The sequence below is a fragment of the Eublepharis macularius genome, chromosome 6 (assembly GCF_028583425.1).
Source record: "Eublepharis macularius isolate TG4126 chromosome 6, MPM_Emac_v1.0, whole genome shotgun sequence".
Lineage (NCBI taxonomy): Eukaryota > Metazoa > Chordata > Lepidosauria > Squamata > Eublepharidae > Eublepharis > Eublepharis macularius.
The window spans coordinates 65925444-65943306 of record NC_072795.1 but is presented as its reverse complement, the minus strand read 5'-3'; the positions used below and the strand labels follow the sequence as shown (position 1 = coordinate 65943306).

General features: G+C 40.0%; 1 protein-coding gene across 5 annotated transcripts in view; it reads left to right on the top strand.

The window, feature by feature from the left end:
• Positions 1-17863, top strand: part of BTRC (beta-transducin repeat containing E3 ubiquitin protein ligase) — a 198308-nt gene that overhangs the window by 55551 nt on the left and 124894 nt on the right. The gene's annotated exons all lie outside the window — the stretch shown is intronic.

Sequence of the window (17863 nt, the reverse complement as noted above, 5' to 3'; positions counted from 1 at the left end):
ATGCTCCTAAGGCTCATGAATCATTGAGACAGTCACCTGGATGCAGCCATTCATTTGTGGCCAAGAACTTATGATTCTACTTGATTATAAATCTGGATTCTTTCCCTGAATGGTATGAAAATACTGCTGATGCATCTTAGATCACTCTATAGCAGCTCTTCTAGTTGAATTAAAACTTGGTGTTGATGAACTCTGAAAGATGTCCTCTTAGCCACCCAAGCATCTGGCACAGTTTTACACGGTAAAAAGAAGAGGACGTTGATCAGTTTTCATGTAAACTGATGTATAAGTAAAATCTTCATGCACTCTTGACTTGAGTTGCTGGGTTTTGAATGAATCCAAGGTGCATTAAACTTTTGTGAGGGATATATCTTGAGTCCTAGTTTAGGAAAAGTACTTAGTACCATACAAAAATACTGATTGGCTGCTATAACTGACACACAATTCTCCATAAATTATTTCTGATCAATTGCTTGTGAAAAGGTTGGTGCTGTTTGAAAGTTAGTTTGTCTACTGTGTCTAATTCATTCTCACAATATGCAACCATCGGAGAATGTTGGATGGTTTTTAGGGTCTACCATGTCACTTTGTGGAGTATGATAGCAAGGCTCAACAGTTTTACTCAGCATTTTTTGTTAACGGGATGCCTTTTTGAACCTGCGCTGAATGACTTGCAGCATGTAGGGTTCCTTAGTAGACAGTTTCAGAAGGAAAGCATATTCTGAGAGTCAGTTCTGAAATCCACTAATGTGGATTTACATTATCTTTATTTGTGCCACTCACTACAGAAGTACAGCAAATACTTCCTTAATATTAAGTCAGAAAACCATTTCCCATTTAACCTCAATGAATATAGTACTACTTTTCCTTCCCCTATCTTAAGCTTGGAAAAATGCATTTGCACCAGTAATTTTGGCATAAGAAAAGTGTGCTATATATAGCTTAGAACTGAATGATTGTAGAGGACAAGGTTTATTAAGTAGAAATAATTTGGGCTAGTATTGTTTTACTATATAGTAGGGGTCCCCAACTTTTTTGATCCTGCAGACACCTTTAGAATTCTGACACAGGGTGGTAGGTGCAACCACAAAATGGCTGCTACTAGTAACTCTGCAACATTTTGGGCAGATGCTCTATTTAACAGACTGCCTTTTAAAATGAACATTCTGTTTTAAAATCTTTTCTTACATACACACAGCTTACCTTCAGTCACAAAGTGAAGATCTTTGTGCTGTGGTGGCAGCTGTTGCCAAAGCAATATTTTTTAAAGACCTGCACAGCCAATCAGATGTCCAGTGGCCAATCAAAAGCCCTGCTCGGCAAAGCCCGACCTGACCCTGTCCACTTACTTGGGGGTGACAGGAAAGGTGTGCAGGTGCCATGGCACCCACAGGCGCCTAGAAATGTAACAGGCAAAGCAGCCATTAGTGAGTCTGAGGCTATAAATGCACCTTCATAAGCAAACGTTTTGGGTTTTTTTTGGTGAATGGGGATTTATCTTCTTCTTGCCAACTTGTCTGTGGGTTATGTATAAATAGCAAAGCACATTTAAGCTTCATTTCAAATGCAATTTATTCTTGTACTTTTTTGATGAAAATTTCTGTCTGCTGATGTCTGTTTTGCTTTCCAGTGTGCATATATACAGAAGGAAAATGGGGTGTTGTCACAGCTGTTTCTCTTCCCCAAGTTAGGCAGGCATACTGAGGTGAGACAAGTACATCTGAGACTCTCAAGGGGGTGAGACTTCTTTTGAAGAAACTATTTAGAGAATTATTCATTTTATTAGTACAAAAGGCTCTTTGGTCAGAAGATTCTATGAGCATAGTAGAAGTATTGACTGTCCTTGACTGAAATTGCCCATTCTGATTCTGCTCTAGTGATTCTGATAAAGTGCTTGCAGGTTGTTTATAGTGCAGTTTTAAAAACCAAATCCTAATTTGGGGGGCTAGCAGCCACAGCCTGTAGTTCCAGCTCCTAGCTGGTTGCTGGTTTGTCCCCCTGTTTATGAATGTACTTAGATGGCTCCCAACTGTTTACAAGACAGCAGAGGTGAGATCTTTGATTGACAAGTTAGAAATGCATTCGATCATTCCCTCTGCCAGTCTCTGGTTCATGCTGTTAAAAATGTCAGCCTCTCCAAGTTTGAATGGCAGCCTGAGGGCCTCCAAAGCTTTTTGTTTTCTGAGATGGAAACACAAATTGGATATGTGCCTGAGCGCACCATCCTGGGCTGTAATTTCATCTTTTAGCTAAGAACCACAAGGTACATGAACAAAGCACCCTGTAAACAATAATACTGGAGAAAAAAATAAACAAGGTCGTGTTTCTGGTACGTTGATCCACTGGTGTCCTGACCTCTATCACGTTGAACATCTCTACTCTGATTGCTGCTCCCTCTGGCATTTCAATGAGAGGGAGAGGCTGACATAGGGGATTTACCAAGATTTAAAGTTGCAGCAGTGTTGCTCGTTCCTTGTATTGGCTATGAAATATTGAACTGCCATTGTATGTGACACTCAGATTTAAGCAATGGTTTTCATTTGAGAGGGACTGGATACAGACTGAGAGATTCTCTCTTCTCCTTCCCTCTTTTCCATTGATAAAGTTGAAAATAGTAACTGTGAAAGGCAGAAATGCAAACAAATCAGCAGTCACACCTAAACACAGTGTTGGTGAACAAAGATTAGGTTTACAGCGTTTATAGAGTAAAATGAGAAAACAGATTGCTATGGGGAATGTGTAGTTGAAATGTGCTTGCTTTAATACTTAAAGAATAATAAAAAGGTGAAAAGCTTATAACCTCAGTGTTTACCTTCCATAATGCAATAGGTAAACATGACATATGTGAAAGATATATTCCAAGAGTAGTTATTTAGGATTCCATGGCTAAGAACTGTACATGTTCTTCCATGATTTACTTCTAATTCACTTCTTGTTATATGCTGTCAAGTCGCTTCCGACTTATGGCGACCCTATGAATTAACAACCTCCAGAATGTCCTATTGTTAACAAACTTGCTCAGATCTTGCAAACTGGAGGCTGTGGCTTCCTTTATAGAGTCACACAATCTCTTCCTCTTTTCTTACTGTTTTCTACTTTTCCTACCATTATTGTCTCTTCCAGCGAGTCTTGCCTTCTCTTGATGTGATCAAAGTACAACAGCTTCAATTTCATCATTTTAGTTTCAAGGAAGAATTTAGGCTTTATTTGATCTAGAACTCATTTACATGTCTTTTTGGCTGTCCATAGTATCCATAAAACTCTTTTTCAGCATCACATTTCATATGAATCAATTTTCTTCCTGTCACCTTTTTTCATTGTCAAACTTTCACATTCATACACAGTCATGGGGAATACCATAGTATGAATTGTCTTGGTACTTGGCAACAGGTACTTTAAGGATATTTTCTAGTTCCTTCATGGCTTCTGTTCCAAGTCTCAATCTCCTTCTGATTTCTTGGTTGCAGTCTCCCGTTTGGTTGATGATTGAGCCAAGGAATAGAAAATCTTTTAACAATTTCAATTTCTTCATTGTCAACCTTAAAATTGTGTAATTCCTTGGTAGTCATTAACTTTGTCTTCTTGACATTCAGCTGTAATCATGCTTTGTCATTTTCTCCTTTAATCTTCATCAGTAGTCATTTCAAGTCTTCACTGTTTTGCTAGTAATGTGGTATCATATGCATATCTCAAGTTGTTCAGCTCTTACTCCTCCTTATAATACACAGAATGAATGCAAGAAGCACCATGGTGTAGTCTAAGGCTGAATTATACACATCTAGCATAGCACCTGTGTTATTACACCAGCACAGAAAACACAAAGAATCTTATAAAAGTTTCCAGTCACTCTTCTAACTTCACTGACCTTGACTTATTTTTGTATGCTTGTAAACAGAATTTTCATCATTTCAGTGTGAGGAATCTTCTGTATAATTCATTCTTGCCAAGTTAATAAATTCCAGAACAGATAAATTGCTATTTTAGAACTGGAGGGGAATATAATTCAAAGGATTTACTATGTTGTCATAGTAGGAAGGTGGTGGAGTTTGGTTTGGTTTTGGGTGGGGAGGGAGAAACAAAATTAGTTGGATTTAATAATGTCTGAGGATTTTACAAGGTGCTTTAAACTCCCTCTCCCCCAAATCTAATATGTCCTTGTAGGTATCTAGTATGTTGAACACTGGAAAACAACACCATTGCAAATTTGGTTTTAAACTGATTAAAAAATAGTCTGTTCTAAGGAAAATCTCTATATTTCTCAAGCAATATATTGGCACAAATGGTTATGAATACCATTAACATGCAGATGGATCATAATCGATGGTTTGCCCAATAGAATAATCCGAGTTTCAATCTGGAATTAATGTTTTGAGATCTGTATTTGGAGGTTTGATCTATGTTTTAAAAGGGAATATTCTTTGCCCAACAAATGTGGATTTTCTTCCTCTCCTTGTTAGACGTCAGAAAAGTGTGCACTGCTATTATGACAAATGGCATATGTAGTGCCAACAGGATGGGATACAGGTACTTTTAAAGCTAGCTCCAAGTTCTTGAGGACTGTGAACATCTGCTTAGAGGTATTGCTGAGCCCCACAATGCACTAATTGAATTACTCTTTTTCTGGAGTTGCAGTCTGCACTAATTGAATTAGAACCAGCTATTTTGCATATTTGTGCGCATGTGTGAGTGTTGTGTGTGTTGAAATGAGCAAGAGCAAAGCTGTGGGAGAAAGGAAAGGAATGAAAAAGTATGACAAAAGATCATCATGTATACTGTGCTGCTCCCTAATGGTAATGTGTGGTACTGTGTGATCTCCAGAAAAGAACATCTTGCCTGTTAGCATAAAGGACTAGCAACATCAAGGCTCATTCCATGGATCGTAGTGCAGATTTTTAAACTTTAGGCTTCATTAATGAGAGATCACATTTTAGTCACTAGCTTATTAGCATCTAGACTTTTGTTGTTTAAAATCCTTGCATCATAAAATGTACTTTGAGACAATTGATTATTTTATTCATTTAAATATTTTTCAGTTAAAAATTCCAGTTAAAAAGCCCCATTCTTTACCTTTACAGAAAACAGATTTGGCATGTACCATATGGAAAACTCGTACTGAACATAGAATTTGGCCAGTAAAGCCAGTGCTGGGCAATCAGGGAACTCTGGTCAGAGCCAAGATATTGTTGGTAGTGCAAAAATAGTTTTTGTTTATCTCTTTTGAAGGGGAAACTAATTAAAACATTTAATTTTACCACAAACTTGGGAAGTTTTAATAAAGCTTTGTCCTCCTGCCTTTGAAATGAGTGCTGGTTACAAATTAGTGAGTCATATATTACCATCATTCTAAACAAGAACAGATTTGGGCAACCCACTAGCTTTTTTCCCCTTGGGCATCAATGAATTACTACACAGAATGCTTTCTTGAGCATCTTAACCTCCAATAATAATTACAGACTTGCCCAGTGCATGAGCTGTTTGCTTTAAAACAGTTTTGATTAAAATAGAACTAAATATAGTTATATTTAAGATCATTGAGTAATTGCAGCGAGAAATGGGAAACTGCTAATTCCCACAATGCTATTTTTCAGATTAATGGTTCTTGCCAAATAATCTCTCAAGGATCTGCTAGAGGCTTTGCAATAAGGAGGATTTATTTACCTTTCAAAATATGTTAAAATAATTAACAGTCCTAAGTATAAAATAATGTAAATATGTGATGGCTTTTTTGTTTGCTACTTAGTTGGTAACTTTAAAAATCTGACTTTAAATTTCATTTGGGCTCAGCTTTATACAGTCTTGCTATGGCTTCCTTTTCTAGTCCAGTCCAGTAACAGGATTACTTGAAGCTCAGTTCCACTGAGTTTAACAAAAATATTTTTCACAATGAGTATGCCTAAGGCTGTGATATAAAACTGCTTCTCACTGAGATAGTAAACAATGCAGAAAGATCCTTGCATCCAGAAAACTAACTTGAGGGAGAAAGTCAGACTAGAATCTTTTTTTCTTCTTCTCACATCTAGTTTCCTATGTGAAAGGATGTTTTGTATGAAGAAGTCACATGAGCCCCCACCTGCATGAAGTGATACAGACTTGTTTCCAAATAAACACACAGGTTAGGGTTGTTAGTAAGCTGTCTAGATTTCTGTTTTCAAGTAGTCTGCCACTTTTACAAATGATAATGATAGTCATGTAGTCATTTAAGGAGGTCTTCAGTACTTAAGATTGTTTTTTAAAAGCTTTCTCTATATAGAACTGGGGGGAGGCAGAGTGACTAAGTAACCAGAAGTTCCTGTACAACTTAAAGCCATTTACTAAACTTTTGTATATAACATTTTAAAGGAAGATCATCTTATGTATATGATCGTATTTTTGTGTAAATACAGTATAGGGAAGTATCTCCAGCTACAGTGCTTGTAAGTTGTTGCTGCATTAATTTTCAAACTCCAGATATTCCTTTGGGGAGACACTATTTTTTGTTTTACATGTTATGTCCTTCAGCAGCCAAGGTTTCCAGAGTACAAGACGCAGAAAAGTCTTCCACCACCAAAGGATCGCTAGGTTGACAGGATAGTTTACCAAGCTTTTTCAACTAATAGCAAGAAGCTGCTTTAAAAGAAGGGAAGGGATGGAAAATTCTGGGTCTGCCCTTCAGGAATGCAGTTTTTAATTGAGTAAGAACCTACAAGTGAAACGTACATTTTAAACTTGCAGCGCTACTTAGTCCGTTAGCAGAACAACAGATTAGCTTTTGGCATGGGCATCATCCATTAACTTCAGTAAAGCATTCTTCAGTGAATCTCACTGCCTCCTGCTGGTTGGTGTTACTGAATCTGGAGTCTTTTTGTAAAGAGTCCAAGTCGCCTTAATGCCTGTAGGGGAGTGTTAAGCTGTAAATGGTAAAGAATCCATTTCATACACTGTGGAAAAAGCTTTTTAAAATAATCTATTTCTGAACCTAAATTGTCCTGGGACCAGCTCTTGATATAAAAATTCATAGAAACCTTTTTTCCCCCGATTGTGGTAACTCCTTGCCTTCGTGCTATAGCGTTAGAATTCACATTGGCCAGGTTGTTCTGTAAATTAAACACTGACAGCTTCCCTCAGGGGAACAGCCAATGTATTTATGATGATGTGCTGATTACACAAAATACACTGCAAGCAGAAAACAGCTGCAGAGAACAAACCTCTTAAAAGAATACAATTACAAATAGCACCCTTAGTATTTCTAGTGGTGAGAGTAAAATACAGCATGCTAATGTAAGGTTTTTAGCAGGCTTTGCAAGAGATGGGATATCTGAAGGAAAAGCCTTAAAATACTATTATATTTGCATGTCATTCCAGTACAGTTTGCATGTGTAACCTCTTCCCAAAGGTAAGGAAGACCAAGCTTGTGTTTCAGTGTGTTGCCTGCAGCAAATCTTTCCCCTTAAAGTTTTCAACTAGTCTTGGGCTGCAGTGGGATCTTGCTGATGAAGCTCAGTCATTGATTCTGTGCCTTGTTGTATGTCTCCCTAGATCCAGACCAGTTAAGAGTGCCTTGAAGTGAAATTGCTAGTGGATGGTTTGTACAGTGGAGTGCACAGTATAGTTGGTTGCTGTTTTCAAAAATGTATTTGGGGGATGGAATGTTACTGTAAAGTTGGAAGGGAATACTGCGCTGGCGGGTTAGATAGTCAATTGCCCCTGTGTCTTTCAGGAGCTACTGTTGTAAGACAAGGTCTTCATGAGGCAGTGGTAGCTTTGCAGTGTACCAAAAGTGAAACAGTCTAAATAATACTTCCCTGTTCAGGAGTGGAACTGGAAATAGAACATGAAAACGCGTGCGCGCACACACGCACACACAGAAATCATACTTCTGGAATTTCTGAAGCGAGTACATCACATTACTTCATGATAGGACCACTCCTGGGTTGAAAGCTCATATCATAATAATTTTTTTTCATTAAAGTAATGCAGGAAGTTTCCCTTTTTTGCTGCAATAGACTTATTTGGCAACTTTTTTAGAATCTACAATGTTATTTCTCTGTAACTGGAATATCTATGCAGTTTAATTGGGCTCATATCTGTCCAGGTGTTTTGACTGCTAGATTACAAAGACTTGTAATGTTTTTGTGTTTGTTTTGTTTTAAACCTTGCCTTTGGACTGTTATTACTGCTGCACTCCCTGTTTCTCCACATAAACAGAGCTTCATGTGTTCTCTACTTTACCCAGGCGTACACCTCAAGAACACCTTCACTGGGTTTGAATCCCACTGTCAGCACCACCTGTGGAGTTTTGCCCTGTTTGTGACCTGTTTATGTATTGCTCCCTCCCTGACTCCCTCAAAAGGTTTTCCTGCCACCAAAGGCATTCTCCTTAGACTACCTCTATTTAACTGGTGTTATAACTTTGTTATAGAAAAAAGAAGAAGATGATGACTGCAGTTATATACTGCTCTTTTAAACAGATTAGTGTCCTACTCAGAGCAGTGAACAAAGTCAGTGTTATTATTATCTTCACAAATACATCTCAGGAGTTGGGGCTGAGAGGAGTGGCTCACCCAATACCACCTATAAGCTCATGTCAGTAGTGGGATTTGAACAAGCAGAGTACTAATTCACAATCCAGCCACTTAACCACTATGCTACAGCAGCTCTCTAGATGGAAGTATGACTGAACAGTCATGACAATGACAACGACAATGCATGAGGATAGATGTGAGGTTAAAAAAAAGGGATCCTTTTTTGCTAAATCAAAAGTAGAATTTATTTATAAGCATGTAAGGGATGATGGTTACAGAGTCTTGATAAGCACATTGGTTTCAGAATAGGTTCATAAATTTAGTAATTTCAAAAATAGTTATGTACAAGTCGAGGACCCAAAAGGACTTGCGTGGGGCATCTCATTGTCCCCTGCCCCTCCATATCATCCTGTTTTCTTTTCCTGCCTCCCATAGCCTCTGGGCTTCTCCTTGCCTCCCATAGCCTCTCTCCCCTTTCCTGCTTGTATCTCAGCTGTCTTCACCTTACCATCCCCCCACCATCAGCCTCTCTCCTACAGCCTTGTTGCACGGTGAGGAGCCTACTAGGACCTGCAGCAGGAAATACTTCACTTTTTCCTATATCTCCTTCCTCACACTATTTCCTTTTATTCTTCCCTGGCAGCTTCCATATGCTCACCTTTCCCTATGTCCTTCTCTCCTTCAAACCCACTAAATATCTTACCTTTTATTTGCCCTCCCATCTTCATCTACATTTATTAATTTCCTTCATTTGTATACTGCTTTTATCCTTAAATGAGAACCCTGTGGCAGATTGCATGTTTTAAAAAGCATGGAAGTGCTGTACACACACAGCTGCAGGACTGTTAAGGGTTAATCCCCCACAGAATCAGATCTTTGAGTGACAGGCTGCTCCAAGGGATCTGATTGGGGAACATGAGCTGGAAAGAGGAGGGACTGTTTTCAGTCATAGCAGAGAGGAAAAGAGTGTTGAGACTTGAGAGACAGAGTCCTAATGGAGAAAGCAGTTTTATCACTGACTGGAGAACTCAGGAAAGTTGGCAAGGAGGTTTGGGAAGTAGGTGCAGACTCTCAGACGGGCTGAAGAAAGATGATAGATCTTCTCAGGAGAGGAGATTTTGCCTGCCCAGTCAAGCAGTGAAGTGGGTCTGAAGAGCGAAGAGATCCCTGGTCAGGTGTGGTTGGAAACTGCCTGTGGAGACTTTCAGATTCAGTTAACAACTGAAGGGAAGCACTGGTGTGTGAAGAGAAGGGGATTGGGGTACTAGAAAGTGGGCACCAGCATTCCTAACTCCAGAAGAGAAGGATAATACTAAAAGAAAGTATACTTGAGTGCTTGGGGAAATACAAGGGAACCAAAATCTCAAAACAGAAGCCTTTAAGTATTTGTGAAGAGCATAAGAACTGGAGTCTGTGTGTGTTCCAATTTTACTTCAGAGTTATTTATGATAAATTACCTCATAAATATTCAGCCTTTGATTTCACCTGACCCTTCCCCTCTAGAATAAATAAACTAGTTAGTTACTGTTGAATTTTAAAAATGCCTCTGGTGCCATTTCTGCTGTCTAAGATGAGGGAACTTCATAGATCTGAAGCAGCTTACATCATTCTCCTTGCCTCACAAGAACCCTGAGAGGTAGGTTAGTTTGAGAGTGTGTGACTGGAACAAAATCTCACAGTGAGTTTCCACAGCAAAGTGGTGATTTTAACCTTGGTCTCCCACATCCTACGCTGAAACTCTAACCACTACACTTCACTGAGTTTTGTTGGGGGTAGGCCACCATTGAACAGTAGAAAGCAGCCTAAGTGAGCCATGCGAGTCATGTGGTCCTAGGTCACCTGGTGGTTGATTCTGGGCTTCTCTCAAAGGCCAAAACAACCCTGGTAGGGACCCTGCCCCTCCCCCTGCCTTTTGCTGACAGGAACCAAGCCTGGAATATAGGCCAAACTGATTTGGTTGCCTAGCAACAGCTGTTGAGGGCATCTAGTTAAAGCTACAAGCGCTCCTTTTATCATTTTGGGTTTTTTAACCCCCTTTATATATTTATTCATTTAGATTTCAGATTTTATCTGCAAATTAGGGGTGTAGAGAGTTCTCTCTTGTCTAGTCATGGCTCCAATTTCCGAATTTAAGTATCCTTAGATCAGAGCCCCTTGGTTGTTAGTATATAAGTTTTTTAAAGGTATATTCACAAACCCAGTCATAAAGACTAATTTTTCACACAGATATTTGCTAACAGAATAACACTCCTCTCATCCACAGACATATTCAGGTCTTTCCACATAGCTCACGTGACAAAGATAAAATAACCTCTCTCTGAGATACACACAGATTAACCCAAACTCACTCACAATTTGCTTAAGTTAGACAGAATTTCTCAGACCTTCAGACAGATACACTGAACTTGAGAGCATGAACGCTTTTCCCTCAGCGCTCTGACTAAAAACTGCAGTTCTTCCATCTCCTAGGGTGCAGCTACTGTCCAATCACTGCACACTCCACCCATCCAGCCCTCCTCTTTCTTTCTTCAGAGGCCTGCATTTAAACCCACAGGAACCAATATTCAAAACACTACATTACCCAGCAGAAGTAAAATACAAAAGCTTTAACTTAAAATGCAAAACATGACGCTTGTTCTTGCACTGGCAGTTTCCCTACAGCTAACCTAGAGAGATGAAATTTTTTACAGCAACCTCATGTGTGTGCTAGGTTCAGCAAAAAATAGCTGTCCTAAGACTATTTTTAAATTTGGAAATTAGTGGAGGAACAAGTTAGAAATTCTGGTTCTGTGGGAGATGTACGGTCCAATAGTGGAGTATTGGTTTTCCCAAGAATTGAAATTTGCATGTTTGTTTACTTCATGTTTACCCTGCCTTTCTCCCCAGTGGAGGGACCCAAAGCAGTTTCCATTGTTCTCCTGTTCTCTACTTATCCTTACAGCAACCCTGTTAGGTAGGTTAAGCTGAGAGTGTATGATTTGCCCAAGGTCACCCAGCTAGCTTCCATGACAGAGTAGGGATTCAAATATGGGTCTCCCAAATCCTAGTCCAAGATTCTAACCACTACACCATGCTGGCTTTCTGTTGCCAGGCACACCAGTGCCAGGTGGGGAAGAATCAAAATGGCCAGCAATCTTTGCATTGTGAAGTGATTTTAACTCTGTTATGACCAGTCATATAACAAACATTCACAGCTCAAATTAATGACAATTTTATGCTCTTTAATGTTTATATAAGATGTAAATAGTTTTAAGAAGGATGTTAAGGTAGCATTTCCAAAACAGAAATAAAAACATGATGGGGATGAGGCTGGTGCTATATGTCAACATACGCAATAGCTCTGCAAAAAATTTTTAAAAAGTCTTTGACTGTGATGCAACCTTCATGTTCTAAATTCTGTTGGCTTGTGTACCACAACTCTATCATTGGTGCATGCATTTCACTTTGTCAAAAAACAATATAGTTAAGGTCTTTTTGACTGTCTTGCAGCTGGTTTTCTGGGATACACAAACAACTGCTTAAAATGCACGATTAAAAATCAGTGTCTCATCATGAACAAAAATGTTTTAATGGTTTTTTTTGGCACATAACTACCTTGCCTTAATTTTTAAATCTATTCTTGCGTTGTATAAACATTAAACTGCATATAGTTGTCTTTCATTTGAGGTGCAAGTCTTTGCTATATGGCCATTCCTAATGACATTGTTGCCGATTTGCTGAGCAAAGAGTGCCAGCCATTTTGATTTCATCTCTTTTGTAGCTTTTTTGGACCTGGCAACATATGAGTTTGGTTGTTGGCTGAGGGAAAAGATCTTTGAAAATAATCAGACTCCAATATTGTACTGCAGATTTCCCGTGGAAAACCATTTGCTCCTCAATTAAATAGAAGAATAAGAAAAAGTGGGGAAGAAGAATACTGAAAAGGTTGAGGCTGATTCTGCTAAAGTGGAAACAATGAAACTTCAGTCCTGAATGAAGATGACGTCATCTTGAAATTCTCTTGCAAGTGGCATAAATCATAGAGGAATAATTTACTCTAATTTACTCTGTTGAATATTATTATTATTAATTTATTTACTTAATTTCTACCATACTTTTTTCACCAGTGGGGACCCAAAGTGGCTTATGTCATTCTCCCCTTCTCCATTTTACCCCACAGCAACACCATGAGGTAGGTTAGACTGAGTGTGTATGACTGGCCCAAGGTCATCCAGCAAGTTTCCATGGCAAAGTGGGGATTTGAACCTGGGTTTCCCAAACCTTAGCCAGCACTACACTACAGTGCTGAAAGTACTGAAGGACTAGGGAATGTTCAATTTAGAGGAGGTTGAGGAGAAACATGATTGCTCTGTTTAAGTATTTAAAAGGCTGTCACTTAGGGGAGGGAAGGGAGCTGTTCCCGTTGGCAACAGAAGATAGGAAACAATGGGTTTAAGCTACAGGAGGGAAGGTACCAGCTGGACATTAGGAAAAACTTTTCACATTAAGAGTAATCCAACAGTGGAATCAACTGCCTGGTGATGTGATGAATTCCTCCTCATTGGCAGTCTTCAAGGAGCTGTTCCTTCATTGGGCAGGAGGTTGGACTAAATGGTCTGTAAAGCCCCTTCTGCCTCTATGATTACTAAATGTATGCAGCATTTTCAAACGTAAAACTATATTATAGTACAAACATGAATGATACTTCTCTATCCTGGATCCATTTCAGTCCAGCTTCCAATCTGGCTGTCAGTCTGTGGAAGACAACATACGTTGAAGCTGATTCCCAACTCTTGCAGCAAGAAATCCAGGCTCTTGAGTAAATGGGTTTTTATTGAGATATCTAGGCTTTGCCATACATATGTCCATAGGGCACACAGAAGCAATTAAAGGTGTCTGGCTGTACACAGGTTCCTTGTTAAGAATGACGCATTGAGTACACGATATACTATATCTACCCCTCTACATGTCCCCCACCCTCTTAGCCTATCCAGCAGAACATAATCAGTAGCAGGATGGACGGAGCTGTTCCAAGGCCGCTGCAGCAAGCCATCTGAGATAAGGTCCCCGCCGTACTGGAATCTGGAAAGCAACAAGGGAACAGGTGCACGAGGCTATTGCAACATATTACCTAAAACGGTGCAAGAGTATGGCGGGACTGTGGGCAACAGACCTGATATTTCTGCTCCCCCAAAGTCCCCATCACCCTTCAGGTCCCAGCTTGTCCGGGTACCATTTGTGGAAGTTGGCCACGAGCCGTGGGGCGTTGGCGTGGGAGTGTTCGACCCACTCCCAGAATGCTTCGTCGAAGTCTCGCCATCTGATTAAGTAGTAAAGCTTTTTGTTCTTCACCTTAGAGTCCAGAATTTCCACTACCTCGTAGTGTACTTGCCCATCTATTAGGGTAGGATGGGGAACCCCCCTTTCAGGACGCCATTCGTCCGGGGCGAGGGCTTTTTTTAAGAGGCTGAAGTGGAACATTGAGTGGACTTGGTGTAGGTTCTTTGGGAGCTCTAGTTCCACAGTAACTTCGTTGATTACCCTCTTGACTGAGAAGGGGCCAAGGTATTTGAGTCCTAGTTTTTTACACGGTTGTTTGCTTCTAAGGTTTTTGTAGAGATGTACACCCGGTCCCCGGGTAGTAGTTTCCATTGCTCAGTGTGATTCCGGTCTGCAAATTTTTTATAATCCTCTTTGGCTTTCTTTTTGTAATTTATTTTTTGTTTCGTTTTTAGAATGGGAAAAACATTTCAGTAACAGATTCGTGTGCAAGACCTTCATTGTGTAGTCCATATTTCAAAATTTTTCAATATAACCTTCAATCCAACCTTCCCTTTTAATCTCTCCAAGCATTATTTAATTTCTTTACTTTTTATCCACTTACTCCATTTATCTCATTTCTTTTTTAAAAATATATATATTATGTATACATAATATGTATACATAATATGTATACATCATCTTAAGTCACATTTTCAGTCCCTTAGATTTTAAGCCAAGGGTGTTAACCCCTTAGTCATTCCAGGGACAGAACAGAGAAGAAGGACAGAGGAAAAGAGCAGAAAAATAAGTGACCATTGCTATATATCATTATTAAAAAAAAACATTTTTATACCAGTCTTCCCTCAATCTTTTATCTGTCTAATCCAAGCCATCTAAAATTATGCACTTGCATTTTCATTGTAGTGAAGCTGGGAAAACAAAATAAGTATATAAAAGGATTTGGCTTAGACACTAGTTTATCCTCTAGAAAATTAAAAAATTTATAGAGCTCCCTCTATCTCTCTGGTGTTTCTCCTGTTTTACTTATAAGTTATCTCATCTTTTGTTTAAAAAGAAAACAGGCGATCTGAAAGGGAAAGTAACTAAAAGATAGGAATAATAGTAGAAGACTCCAAAGACCCAATTACCACATTTTCTGTAGTCCTTTAACAATAAATATACAGTATCTAACATGTTATAGAACATCTAAACTTGCATTAAGTCTGTGTTAAGCTTCATTAAGCATAGAGAGTCATATAAGACCAATTTTCTTTTGCTATTCTTTGACTTTTTATATCTATACAGTTTTAATCCTATTCAAAACCTAAAAATTTAAAGAAAAGAAAAAAAAGTCAAAGTATATTTCATATACCATCTTATTTCAACAAGCCCCTGGATCATAATCTGAATTTCATTATGTTTTCTTCTCCTTTCTCTCTCTCTCAAAAGATAATAGTGAGGACAGGAGACTCTAAAGAGCCATCTGTCACCCTCTCTCTAATCCCTCTAGAGCACATCAACAGTATAACAAGTTAGAAAGAAAAAATAAACATAGGACATAGTATTAAGCCTGTACTGTTGGATCGTAATCCGAGTTTCATTCTTGTTTCTTCTTCTTTCTTCCTCTGGAGTGGTACAGCAAGTCCTTCTTTCCAGTGCTCAGCCAAAAGCGACTTTTTAATCTTTTAACCATTTCTGCAAGGAGTCAGTAAATATGCTGTGGTGTCTCTGCTTGTCTTTCTTTTTTGAAGTATGTTGCATGCTTTTTTCTTCATTCAGAAGCAGTACGCTGGGTCTCTTCTTCACAGCACTCCTTTGATGCCCCTCCCCTTTCTTCTTTGGCTCTTGTACTTTCACAAAGAAGGACTGGTAGGTTCCCCCATTTTGTTGACAAAGCTTTTCATCATTCCGCTCTAGTTTTCTTTCAAATAAGTCTGTCCCTTCAAAATTTTCTTCTGATTTAGTATCTTTCACAATGTCTTTGTCTGTTTCCAATCCAAATGTCTCATCTGCTTTTCTTAATAGCTCATCCATCAGCTTAGCAATTTTTTGCAGCTTTGGAAATATTTCTTCCAGAAAGGCCATTTTAATCGGCCAATTATAGATGTTCTATCACAGATTTCATCAAAGTGGTAAAAAGCTCCGCTCTTACTGTTTGTAGCTCCAGAGATTTATTGCTTTCCAGCTCACTGCCAGGAGACTCTTACAATCACTCTTCTGTGCCCAGCTCCCGCCTCCTGGCTTGTAAAAGCAGCCGCCTCGCTGGAGGTTAATAAATCCCCTCCTTATCAAGCTGGTTAGCCCTTGTAAAGTCATAAACAATCTTCTTACTTGGTGAGAAATCTAGTAGGATTGCTTTGTTTGGTCTTTCAGTTTGTCTTTGTTTTTATCTTGCCAGGAATCTGCTTTATTTTCACTTGTCAGAGTTTTGGATTTTGTAGCTTAGTAGCCATATTGGCTTCTCCCTTGGTCCTTGCCTCAAGCCGGTGTGGGGGCTTCACAGGGGGTTGCCAGTCCCCTTGAGCTCCTCCACCTTGCTCTAGCCTGTGTCCCCTCTTTGTGGGGGGGGGGGTCTTGGGGGCCCGAATTCTTGAGTCCCAAGGAGTCAGGATGATCACGGCACAGAGCCCATAACTCAACTGCCGTACCGGCACTATTCCATACCGGAACTCTCCCTCTTTGGCTTTCTTTAAGGTTTCTTGTATTATTTCCCACTGGGATGTCAACGTAGACCACCGCTCCCCCAGATCTCTGGCTTTATGGGATTCAGGGGTGGTTGCAAACTGTAGGGCTGTGCCTTCATATCCTTGTACTACTTTGAAGGGTGAGGCTCCGGTTGAGCTATGGGTCGCATTGTTGTATGCGTATTCAGCGAAATGGATAAAGTCTGTCCAATTATCTTGTTGATAATTGATGTAGCAATGTAGAAACTGCTCCAGCACTTGGTTAGTACGTTCGGTTTGCCCATCGGTTTGAGGATGGTGGGTGGAGCTTATTCCTTGTTCAATGCCAGTGACTTGGAGGAGCTCCCGCCAGAAGTTGGCAACGAATTGCACGCCTTGGTCCGAGATTACCTTGAGAGGAAAAGAGTGTAATCTTACTACATGCTTCATGAACAAATTTTTTGGCGGTGGGGATAGTAGTACAAGGTATAAAATGGGCTTGTTTGGAGAACAGGTCTACTACTACTAGGATACATGTGTACCCTTTTGAGGGTGGCAAATCAGTGATAAAGTCCATTGAGATTACTGCAGCAGTCCTGGGGGCTTTCCCCGCCTAGGTTTCCCCATGATGCATACTGGGCAGGATGAAACATATTGAGAGACGTCTCGTCTCATGTTGGGCCACCAGAATTGTTGCACTAAGTGGAGGGTTTTTAAGTAGCCGAAATGGGCAGCTACTTCGGAGTCATGGCTTTGCTGTAGGATCTCTTTCCTTAAGCTGTGTGGTACATAGAGTTTACTGCCTCGGTACCACTCGCCAGTCTCCGTTTGTGTCAGCTCCCCTTTGGGTGTACTTCCCCCCTCCACCTCGGCTTTTACTTTCTCTCTCCACTCTGAGAGATCAGGTTTCTGGTTGATTTGCATTTTTGCTGCTTTGCTGCGTGTCGTCACCACCTCTCCTAATTGGGTGGGTGAGAACACTGTGCCGATAATTTCCTCCCTCTGGCTGTCATGCTGGGGCATGTGTGAGAGTGCATCCGCTAGGAAATTTGCCCGCCCTTGGAGGTATTTCAATGTAAATTCGAATTTGGAAAAGAACTCCACCCACCATAATTGTTTCGCATTTAACTTTCGGGGGCTGCAGAGTGCTTCTGTGTTCTTACGGTCTGTCCAGAACGGGTTTCTGGCCCCCTCCAACCATTGCCTCCACATAGTGAGGGTGAGTTTTACAGCAAACACTTCCTTTTCCCATACACTCCAATTGTGCTCGGTGTCTGAAAACTTTTTGGACAGATAGGCGCAGGGGCGCAACTTTACCCTTCATCGGGCTGTAGTAAAACCCCACCCACTGCCATATCACTTGCATCCACTTGCACTACAAATTGACGGTTTTCGTCTAGGTGCTGTAACACCCGTTCTGAGACACTTTTGTTTTAGCTTTTCAAACGCTTGTTGACA